The following is a 12,600-nucleotide window of genomic DNA, read 5'->3' on the forward strand; positions in this document are numbered from 1 at the left end:
GCTATTTTCAGGTCTCTCCAGAGATGTTCGATCGGGTTCAAGTCCAGTATCTGGCTGGGCCACTCAAGGACATTCAGAGACTTGTCCCGAAGCCACTCCTGCATTGTCTTGGCTGTGTGCTTAGGGTCGTTGTCCTTTTGGAAGGTTAACCTTCGCTCCAGTCTGAGGTCCTGAGCACTCTGGAGCATGTTTTCATCAAGCATCTCTCTCTACTTTGCTCCGTTCATCTTTCCCTCGATCCTGACTAGTCTCCCAGTCTCTACCACTGAAAAACATCCCCACAGCATGATAATGCCACCACCATGCTTCACCGTAGGGATGGTGCAAGGTTTCCTCCAGATGTGACGCTTGGCATTCAGGCCAAAGAGTTTAATCTTGGTTTCATCAGACCAGAGAATCTTGTTTCTCATGGTCTGAGAGTCTTTAGGTGCCTTTTGGCAAACTCCAAGTGGGCTGTCATGTGCCTTTTACTGAGGAGTGGCTTCTGTCTGGCCACTCTACAATAAAGGCCTGATTTGGTGGAGTGCTGCAGAGATGGTTGTCCTTCTGGAAGGTTCTCCCATATCCACAGAGGAACTCTAGAGCTCTGTCAGAGTGACCATCGGGTTCTTGGTCACCTCCCTGACCAAGGCTCTTCTCCCCCGATTGCTCAGTTTGGCCGGGCGATCAGCTCTAGGAAGAGTCTTGGTGATTCCAAACTCCTTCCATTTCAGAAGGATGGAGGCCACTGTGTTCTTGGGGACCTTCAATGCTGCAGACGTTTTTTGGTACCCTTCCCCAGATCTGTGCCTTGACACAATCCTGTCTCGGAGCTCTACGGACAATTCCGTCGACCTCATGGCTTGGTTTTTGCTCTGACATGCATTGTCAACTGTGGGACCTTATATAGACAGGTGTGTGCCTTTCCATATCATGTCCAATCAATTGAATTTACCACAGGTGGACTCCAATCAAGTTGTAGATATATCTCAAGGATGATCAATGGAAACAGGATGAACTTGAGCTCAATTTCGAGTCTCATAGCAAAGGGTCTGAATACTTATGTAAATAAGGTATTTCTGCTTTGTACGTTTTAATACATTTGCATAACATTTCTAAAAACCCGTTTTCGCTTTGTCATTATGGGGTATTGGGTGTAGATTGTTGAGGATTTTATTTTATTTAATACATTTTTGATGAAGGCTGTAATGTAACAAAATGTGGAAAAAGTCAAGGGGTCTGAATATTTTCCAAAGGCACTGTATGCTCCTAAAAACTAATGAAGAGATTGGAGCGTTGGACGTGCAGCGCGTCAAGCATCAAGAATAGAACCAAATTCCATTTTAGCGCCTGGCTACGCAGACGCGAGCGAGCAGTTTGGATGAAATTATTGAATAACATGTACATTTTAGCCATTTAGCAGACGCTCTTATCCAGAGCGACTTACAGGAGCAATTAGGGTTAAGTGCCTTGCTCAAGGGCACATCAACAGATTTTTCACCTAGTCGGCTCGGGGATTAGAACAAGCAACCTTTCGGTTACTGGCACAACGCTCTTAAACACTAAGCTACCTGCCGGATGAATACTTGCAGAAGTATTCATCCCCCTTGACATTCTTCCTATTTTTTGTTGCATAACAACCTGTAATTTAAATTGATATTTATTTGGATTTCATGTAATGGACATACACAAAATAGTCCAAATTGGTGAAGTGAAATGAAAAAAATAACTTGTTTCTAAAAACATTCTAATAAATAAGTAACGGAAAAGTGGTGCGTGCATATGTATTCACCCCCTTTGCTATGAAGACCCTAAATAACATCTGGTGCAACCAATTACCTTCAAAGTCACATAATTAGTTAAATAAAGTCCACCTGTGTGCAATCTAAGTGTCACATGATCTCAGTGTATATACACCTGTTCTGAAAGGCCCCAGAGTCTGCAACACCACTAAGCAAGGGGCACCACCAAGCCAGCGGCACCATGACGACCAAGGAGCTCTCCAAACAGGTCAGGGACAAAGTTGTGGAGAAGTACACATCAGGGTTGGGTTATAACAAAATATCCATTATAAAAAAATTGAAAGAATATGGCACCACAACAAACCTGCCAAGACAGGGCCACCCACCAAAACTCACGGACCAGGCAAGAAGGGCATTAATCAGAGAGGCAACAGAGACCAAAGATAACCCAGAAGGAGCTGCAAAGCTCCACAGCGGAGATTGGAGTATCTGTCCATAGGACCACTTTAAGCCATACACTCCACAGAGCTGGGCTTTACGGAAGAGTGGCCAGAAAAAAGCCATTGCTTAAAGAAAAAAATAAGCAAACACGTTTGGTGTTCGCCAAAAGGCATGTGGGAGACTCCCCAAACATATGGAAGAAGGTACTCTGGTCAGATGAGACTAAAATTGAGCTTTTTGGCCGTCAAGGAAAACGCTATGTCTGGCGCAAACCCAACACCTCTCATCACCCAGAGAACACCATCCCCACAGTGAAGCATGGTGGTGGCAGCATGCTGTGGGGATGTTTTTCATCGGCAGGGACTGGGAAACTGGTCAGAGTTGAAGGAATAATGGATGGCGCTAAATACAGGGAAATTCTTGAGGGAAACCTGTTTCAGTCTTCCAGAGATTTGAGACTGGGACGGAGGTTCACCTTCCAGCAGGACAATGACCCTAAGCATACTGCTAAAGCAACACTCGAGTGGTTTAAGGGGAAACATTTAAATGTCTTGGAATGGCCTAGTCAAAGCCCAGACCTCAATCCAATTGAGAATCTGTGGTATGACTTAAAGATTGCTGTACACCAGCGGAACCCATCCAACTTGAAGGACCTGGAGCAGTTTTGCCTTGAAGAATGGACAAAGATCCCAGTGGCTAAATGTACCAAGCTTATAGAGACATACCCCAAGAGACTTGCAGCTGTAATTGCTGCAAAAGGTGGCTCTACAAAGTATTGACTTTTGGAGGGGGGGTACAACAGTGTGGTCAGCATGTTACTCAGGATTGACAGGAGCGCTCCAAACAAAAGACAATGAATAAATTGACAACTCGTAAATGGAATGAAATAAATAAAAACTGTTTTCTCACAAGTGTAGCCTAGGTTGTGCGCTCTGCAAACAACGTGTCCACGCCTACAATAACAACGATAAGACTGTAATAATAATATATTGAGTGCAATTAACAGAAATTACCGTAATCAAACAAACATTGTAGATTAGAAAGTATAGTAATTAACGGTAAATGTACTACTGGTGATACTAGTGTGCCACCCCCACGGTTTAGTCCACTCAGACAGGCGTGAATCAGACGGGTGTCTTGTGTGCAATAACTTTCTTTTTAAATATATTTGCCACTGCTCGACAAAAAAAATCTTGATCGACCAACAGCCTATCAACCAAACAATTTGACCAGTCGACTAAATGGGGTCAACCCTACATCCAGTCAAATTTTATTGGTCACGTACACCGATTTGCAGATGTTATCACAGGTGCAGTGAAATGCTTCTGTTTCTAACTCCCAACAGTGCAGCAATATCTAGCAATACAATAACAATAGAAAAATAATCAAAAAGTTTTAAAACATTGCAAGAAATTGGATGAATCAGAATATATAGACAGTATATGAATAGATAACGTGTGTACTGCAGTAGTTGTATAAGATTAGCCATGACTAGAATACAGCATATACATACAGTTGAAGTCGGAAGTTTACATACACCTTAGCTAAATACATTTAAACTCAGTTTTTCACAATTCCAGACGTTTAATCCTAGTAATAATTCCCTGTCTTAGGTCAGTTAGGATCACCACTTTATTTTAAGAATGTGAAATGTCAGAATAATAGTAGAGAATTATTTCAGCTTTTATTTCTTTCATCACTTTCCCAGTGGGTCAGAAGTTTACATACACTCAATTAGTATTTGGTAGCATTGCCTTTAAATTGTTTAACTTGGGTCAAATGTTTCTGGTAGCCTTCCACAAGCTTCCTACAATAAGTTGGGTGAATTTTGGCCCATTCCTCCTGACAGAGCTGGTGTAACTGAGTCAGGTTTGTAGGCCTCCTTGCTCGCACATGCCTTTTCAGTTCTGCCCACAAATTTTCTATAGGCTTGAGGTCAGGGCTTTGTGATGGCCACTCCAATACCTTGTCCTTAAGCCATTTTGCCACAACTTTGGAAGTATGCTTGGGGTCATTGTCCATTTGGAAGACCAAGCTTGAACTTCCTGACTGATGTCTTGAGATGTTGCTACAATATATCCACATAATTTTCCTTCCTCATGATGCCATCTATTTTGTGAAATGCACCAGTCCCTCCTGCAGCAAAGCACCCCCACAGCATGATGCTGCCACCCCCGTGCTTCATGGTTGGGATGGTGTTCTTCAGCTTGCAAGTACCCCCTTTTTCCTCCAAACATAACGATGGTCATTATGGCCAAACAGTTCTATTTTTGATTCATCAGACCAGAGGACATTTCTCCAAAAAGTACGATCTTTGTCCCCATGTGCAGTTGCAAACCGTAGTCTTGTCTTTTTTATGGCGGTTTTGGAGCAGTGGCTTCTTCCTTGCTGAGCGGCCTTTCAGGTTATGTCGATATAGGACTCGTTTTACTGCTGATATAGATACTTTTGTACCGGTTTCCTCCAGCATCTTCACAAGGTCCTTTGCTGTTGTTCTGGGATTGATTTGCACTTTTTGCACCAAAGTACATTCATCTCTAGGAGACAGAACGCATCTCCTTCCTGAGCGGTATGACGGCTGCGTGGTCCCATGGTGTTTGTACTATTGTTTGTACAGATGAACGTGGTACCTTCAGGCGTTTGGAAATTGCTCCCAAGGATGAACCAGACTTGTGTAGGTCTACCATTTTTTGTTCTGAGGTCTTGGCTGATTTCTTTTGATTTTCCCATGATGTCAAGCAAAGAGGCACTGAGTTTGAAGGTAGGCCTTGAAATACATCCACAGGTACACCTCCAATTAGCCTATCAGAAGCTTCTAAAGCCATGACGACATTTCTGGAATTTTCCAAGCTGTTTAAAGGCACAGTCAACTTAGTGTATGTAAACTTCTGACCCACTGGAATTGTGATAGTGAATTATAAGTGAAATAATCTGTCTTTAAACAATTGTTGGAAAAATTACTTGCGTCATGCACAAAGTAGATGTCCTAACCAACTTGCCAAAACTATAGTTTGTTAACAAGAAATGTGTGGAGTGGTTGAAAAACAAGTTTTAATGACTCCAACCTAAGTGTATGTAAACTTCCGACTTCAACTGTTTATAGTGGGTAAAACAGTATGTAAACTTTATTAAAGTGACCAGTGGTCAATTTATTTATTTTTTATTTTACCTTTATTTAACTAGGCAAGTCAGTTAAGAACAAATTCTTATGTACAATGACGGCCTACACCGGCCAAACCCGGACGATGCTGGGCCAATTGTGCGCCGCCCTATGGGACTCCCAATCACGGCCGGTTGTGATACAGCCTGGAATCGAACCAGGGGGTCTGTAGTGATGCCTCAAGCACTGAGATGCAGTGCCTTAGACCGCTGCGCCACTCGGGAGCCCTATGTATATAGTCAATGACTATATACATAGGACAGCGGTCTCTAAGGTGCAGGGTAGAGTACCATTATGGAGTTATTAGGCATCAGTGAGCGGACGGGGGTCAATGAGAGAGTTGGAGAGGCAATCCGTAACCCACGCACCCGTGGACAGGACAAGGAGAGGTCAGCCATCAGAGAGCCGAGGGAGAGGGTGTGCAGTGACAGGACCGGGGTTCTCTAATGTGAACCAGCTGTAGAAACCTGACACCCCGAGAAGAGAGGGAGAGGAACGCTGCTGCGAACTGCACTTAGAGAAGGACAGGGAAAAAGGAGAGCGGGAGGGAGGGAATGAAAAATCCCACATGGAGGATAACAAAGAATCCTATAGATGAGTTTGGCTGCAGAACCTCCCTCTGGTTTCTTCCTGAAAGTAGAGCTGACTACAGTGTAACTGTGTGGTGAGAAGCAGTCTGGACTGTATTTGACTGTAGGGCTTTGTACATGGGTTTGTCCTATTTTTCTTTTTTTGTTGATGTTTTTTTATTAGTTTCTTTCAACATGCACATTGCAGCGAACAGACTGCACAGGCCAACATTGTTTGTTGTCTTATAAGTCAAATTAGGTCCTCTTCTGTTTTCACCTAGACACTCCCTGGTAATAATAATGCTGTGTGTCACACAGCCTTGTTCTTTTGCTATAGGGTGATTTGGTTAGGTGGCAATGTTATATTAAATAGAGCACACAAAGCTGAAGGAAATTTCATTCTGTCAACACCGGTTTGATAAACCCAATTAAATTCAATCAAATGTATGTAATCTTTTCTTTCAACACAGTTGAATTACAGAGATTATTATTTTTTAAATATCATGTTACCTTTTACTTTAATCATACATTATACACTACCAGTCAAAAGTTTTAGAACACCTACTCATTCAAGGGTGAAGACATAATAGTGAAGACAAAAACTATTGAAATAACACATGGAATCACGTAGTAACCAAAAAAGTGTGTCTGTTACTTGAACTCTGTGAAGCATTTATTTGGGCTGCAATTTCTGAGGCTGGTAACTCTAATGAACTTATCCTCTGGAGCAGAGGTAACTCTGGGTCTTCCATTCCTGTGGCAGTCCTCATGAGAGCCAGTTTCATCATAGCGCTTGGTGGTTTTTGCAACTGCACTTGAAGAAACTTTCAAAGTTCTAGAAATGTTCTGTATTGACTGACCTTCATGTCTTAAAGTAATGATGGACTGTCGTTTCTCTTTGCTTATTTGAGCTGTTCTTGCCATAATATGGACTTGGTATTTTACCAAATAGGGCTATCTTCTGTATACAACACTGATTGGCTTAAACGCATTAAGAAGGAAAGAAATTCCACAAATTAACTTTTAAGAAGGCACACCTGTTAATTAAAATGTGTTGATTTGTTCAACACTTTTTTGGTTACTACATGATTCCATATGTGTTATTTCATAGTTTTGATGTCTTCACTATTATTCTACAATGTAGAAAATAGTAAAAATAAAGAAAAAGCCTTAAATGAGTAGGTGTTCTAAAACTTTTGACTGGTAGTATAGGTCTTACTTCTGAAATATAAAACGATTACATGGACATGGTTGGCTTTGTTTGACAGGCTGCTAATGTGATCTGCCAGGGGCTGTGTCATCATTCTTTCAGAGGGTTGAGAGGTTGTGTTGGAGTAGAGGGGAGTGTAAATTCCCAGGCAGCAGTGTTGTTGTGATATCATCGACAGGCTGTGCTTAGTTGTGTGTGTTTTTTGGTGGGGGGTGAGGGGATAGTGTAACCGAAGACGAGGAGAGGAGTGCTGAGAGGAGACAGGAGGGATGCAGGGTTGAGAAGGTATTCTAGGGAAGTAGCCTAGTCATGCATGTGGAGCGTGTCCAATTGGAGAAACGTGAGGTGAAGAGGTCTGTGTTACAGCTCTTTGAAGATATGTTGTCCCGGTCTGTTTTAAAGATTGTGTGTGTGTGTGAAACAACAAGCATGTTAAAACAGGTATGTGAATCCTCTGAAGCCTGGGACTGTGTGATGGATATTAGGTTGAAGACAACACTTACACACTATCTATTGATCTACTCTGGAATTCTCTCTGTCATGAATCATGACAGCCAGAGTTTCCCATGCTCTCTCAACCTAATATTTTCAAGCTGCATTTGGGTGTAGTGCCCCAAACGCAGCCACACAGTGGGGAAAACAAGTATTTAGTCAGCCACCAATTGTGCAAGTTCTCCCACTTAAAAATATGAGAGGCCTGTAATTTTCATCATAGGTACATGTCAACTATGACAGACAAATTGCGAAAAAAATAATATTTGCAAATTATGGTGGAAAATAAGTATTTGGTCACCTACAAACAAGCAAGATTTCTGGCTCTCACAGACCTGTAACTTCTTCTTTAAGAGGCTCCTCTGTCCTCCACTCGTTACCTGTATTAATGGCACCTGTTTGAACTTGTTATCAGTATAAAAGACACCTGTCCACAACCTCAAACAGTCACACTCCAAACTCCACTATGGCCAAGACCAAAGAGCTGTCAAAGGACACCAGAAACAAAATTGTAGACCTGCACCAGGCTGGGAAGACTGCATCTGCAATAGGTAAGCAGCTTGGTTTGAAGAAATCAACTGTGGGAGCAATTATTAGGAAATGGAAGACATACAAGACCACTGATAATCTCCCTCGATCTGGGGCTCCACGCAAGATCTCACCCCGTGGGGTCAAAATGATCACAAGAACGGTGAGCAAAAATCCCAGAACCACACGGGGGGACCTAGTGAATGACCTGCAGAGAGCTGGGACCAAAGCAACAAAGCCTACCATCAGTAACACACTACGCTGCCAGGGACTCAAATCCTGCAGTGCCAGACGTGTCCCCCTGCTTAAGCCAGTACATGTCCAGGACCGTCTGAAGTTTGCTAGAGTGCATTTGGATGATCCAGAAGAGGATTGGGCAAATGTCATATGGTCAGATGAAACCAAAATAGAACTTTTTGGTAAAAACTCAACTCGTCGTGTTTGGAGGACAAAGAATGCTGAGTTGCATCCAAAGAACACCATACCTACTGTGAAGCATGGGGGTGGAAACATCATGCTTTGGGGCTGTTTTTCTGCAAAGGGACCAGGACGACTGATCCGTGTAAAGGAAAGAATGAATGGGGCCATGTATCGTGAGATTTTGAGTGAAAACCTCCTTCCATCAGCAAGGGCATTGAAGATGAAACGTGGCTGGGTCTTTCAGCATGACAATGATCCCAAACACACCGCCCGGGCATTTCAAGGTCCTGGAGTGGCCTAGCCAGTCTCCAGATCTCAACCCCATAGAAAATCTTTGGAGGGAGTTGAAAGTCCGTGTTGCCCAGCGACAGCCCCAAAACATCACTGCTCTAGAGGAGATCTGCATGGAGGAATGGGCCAAAATACCAGCAACAGTGTGTGAAAACCTTGTGAAGACTTACAGAAAACGTTTGACCTGTGTCATTGCCAACAAAGGGTATATAACAAAGTATTGAGAAAGTTTTGTTATTGACTAAATACTTATTTTCCACCATAATTTGCAAATAAATTCATAAAAAATCCTACAATGTGATTTTCTGGATTTTCTTTCCTCATTTTGTCTGTCATAGTTGACGTGTACTTATGATGAAAATTACAGGCCTCTCTCATCTTTTTAAGTGGGAGAACTTGCACAATTGGTGGCTGACAAAATAATTTTTCCCCCCACTGTATATATATAAATAAATAAGTTATATAGTACGTGTGAGACTACATTTAAAAAAGATTCCCATATCCATTTCAAAAGATTCAAATTATTCCCATTTACTGTGCTCCTACATGTTTGTTATTCAATGATCTGTGAAATAAATGCATTGGCTTTTTGAAAAAAGGAACTGTGTGTGGAGGGACGTATGTGTCAGTGTTAGAAGGCTGTGTTTGTCCTCATCTTGTCTGTTACCTGAGCCCCACAGGAGGTTGCTGAGGGGAGGACGGCTCATAATAATGGCTGGAATGGAGGGAATGGAATTTATTCCATTTATTTATGGGATGAGCCCATCCTCCCCAGTTAAGATGCCACCAGCCGCCTGTGCTGAGCCCATCAAGGGAGTTAGGTGTGAAGACCTGTATCTGTGAGTCAGTAGTTTACTCTATGGCTGAGAGTCCCTTGACAGTGTGCCAGACACACACTCGGCAGTGCTGAAGATCAATAGGCCCCTGAGACTGTCTGTCTAGAGCAGCGTGACCACTGATCATGCTTCAATCTCGCTCGGTCTGTGACCACAATCAGCAGACAGAACTTAAGAAAATAGACAAAACGAATGCAAAAGACCATACTTAGGTAACAACACATCTGCCACACTGATCCTCAACACAGGGGCCCCTCAGGGGTGCGTGCTCAGTCCCCTCCTGTACTCCCTGTTCACCCATGACTGCATGGCCAGGTACGACTCCAACACCATCATTAAGTTTGCTGACGACACAACAGTGGTAGGCCTGATCACCGACAACGATGAGACAGCCTATAGGGAGGAGGTCAGAGACCTGGCCGTGTGGTGCCAGGATAACAACCTCTCCCTCAACGTGACCAAGACAAAGGAGATGATTGTGGACTACAGGAAAAAAAAGAGGACTGAGCACGCCCCCATTCTCATCGACGGGGCTGTAGTGGAACAGGTTGAGAGCTTCAAGTTCCTTGGTGTCCACATCACCAACGAACTATCATGGTCCAAACACACCAAGACAGTCGTGAAGAGGGCACGACAAAGCCTATTCCCCCTCAGGAGACTGAAAAGATTCGGCATGGGTCCTCAGATCCTCAAAAAATTCTACAGCTGCACCATCGAGAGCATCCTGACTGGTTGCATCACCGCCTGGTATGGCAACTGCTTGTCCTCCGACCGCAAGGCACTACAGAGGGTAGTGCGTACGGCCCAGTACATCACTGGGGCCAAGCTTCCTGCCATCCAGGACCTCTATACCAGGCGGTGTCAGAGGAAGGCCCTCAAAATTGTCAGACTCCAGCCACCCTAGTCATAGACTGTTCTCTCTGCTACCGCACGACAAGCGGTACCGGAGTGCCAAGTCTAGGTCCAAAATACTTCTCAACAGCTTTTACCCCCAAGCCATAAGACTGCTGAACAGCTAATCATGGCTACCCAGACTATTTGCACTGCCCCCCCACCCCATATTTTTACGCTGCTGCTACTCTGTTAATTATTTATGCATATTCACTTTAACTCTACCCACATGTACATATTACTTCAACTACTTCAACTAGCCGGTGCCCCCGCACATTGACTCTGCACCGGTACCCCCCTGTATATATAGCCTCCCTACTGTTATTTTGTTTTACTTCTGCTCTTTTTTTCTCAACACTTTTTTGTTGTTGTTTTATTTTACTTTTTTATTAAAAATAAATGCACTGTTGGTTAAGGGCTGTAAGTAAGCATTTCACTGTAATGTCTGCACCTGTTGTATTCGGCGCATGTGGCCAATAAAATTTGATTTGATACTTAAATACACACACATCTAGCTGACTACTGTACAAAATGACAACGTCAAACTGAGAGGGAAATGTCAAACAGAGAGAAGTGGAGAGACAGTGAAAGTATGGGGTAGTGGGAATAGAAAGGGGCAGAGTGGGGGTTTTCATTTGTCCTTTTGTGCAATATTGTAATTCCCGCTCTGCTGTTCGTCATGTCGTTAAGTCACTTTACAGAGAGAAGAAAAGAGAAAGAAATGCCCTATGTCTTGTGACTTAGCACACAAACACACACACTGAACTCACTATCTAGCGATGGTGAGCTGGCCTTATATGTCCTTGTTTGTATGTTTACAAGTGTTTATGCAACTTCACATATGATTGTTCATGTTTTTTGTTTTTACCACTTGGTCAACTTCCATCGAAAACCACCTCGTCACATCCTTCTGCTTTTAGATTTTTGAAAAAACTTGACCTTGCTGTCACCCTTTCCCCCACTAAGCTCTATTCAAATGATTTAGCTCCAGCGAAATCAACATGACTAGTCCAACTATTCTGAACAAAAACTTAAATGCAACATGTAAAGTGTTGGTCCCATGTTTCATGAGCTGAAATAAAAGATCCCAGAAATGTTCCATACGCACAAAAATAGTATTTCTCTCAGGTGCACCTGGGGACAACAAAAGGCCACTCTAAAATGTGCAGTTTTGTCACACAACACAATGCCACAGATGTCTCAAGTTTTGAGGGAGTGTGCAATTGGCATGCTGACTGCAGGAATGTCCACCAGAACATTTGCCAGAGAATTGAATATTCATTTCTCTACCGTCGTTTTAGAGAATTTGGCAGTACGTCCAACTGGCCTCACAACCGACTTCAGTGGGCAAATGCTTACCTTCGCTGGCCACTGGCACGCTGGAGAAGTGTGCTCTTCACGGATGAATACTGGTTTCATCTGTACTGGGCAGATGGTGGGGTTATGGTATGGGCAGGCATTAGCTACAGAAAACGAACACAATTGCATTTTATCAATGGCAATTTGAATGCACAGAGATACTGTGACGAGATCCTGAGGCCCATTGTCGTACCATTCCTCCGCCGCCATCACCTCATGTTTCAGCATGATGATGCACGGACCCATGTCGCAAGGCTATGTACACAATTCCTGGAAGCTGAAAATGTCCCAGTTCTTCCATGGCCTGTATATTCACCCAACATGTTACCCATTGAGCATGTTTGGGATGCTCTGGATCGACGTGTACGACAGCTTGTTCCAGTTCCCGCCAATATCCAGCAACTTTGCACAGCCATTGAAGAGGAGTGGGACAACATTCCACAGGCCACAATCAACAGCTTGATCAACTCTATGCGAAGGAGATGTCGCGCTGCATGAGGCAAATGGTGGTCACACCAGATACTGACTGGTTTTCTGATCCACTACCCTACCTTTTTTTAAAGGTACAGTATCTGTGACCAACAGATAAATATCTGTATTCCCAGTCATGTGAAATCCATAGATTAGGGCCTTATGAATTTATTTCAATTGACTGATTTCCTTATATGAGCTGTATGTACCT

General features: G+C 43.3%; 1 protein-coding gene across 4 annotated transcripts in view; it reads left to right on the forward strand.

Moving 5' to 3' along the window:
* Positions 1-12,600, forward strand: part of LOC311148898 (uncharacterized protein) — a 62,194-nt gene that overhangs the window by 17,078 nt on the left and 32,516 nt on the right. The window lies entirely within an intron of this gene.

Source organism: Coregonus lavaretus (genome assembly GCF_964263955.1).
Source record: "Coregonus lavaretus genome assembly, chromosome: 21".
NCBI classification, from domain to species: Eukaryota; Metazoa; Chordata; class Actinopteri; order Salmoniformes; family Salmonidae; genus Coregonus; species Coregonus lavaretus.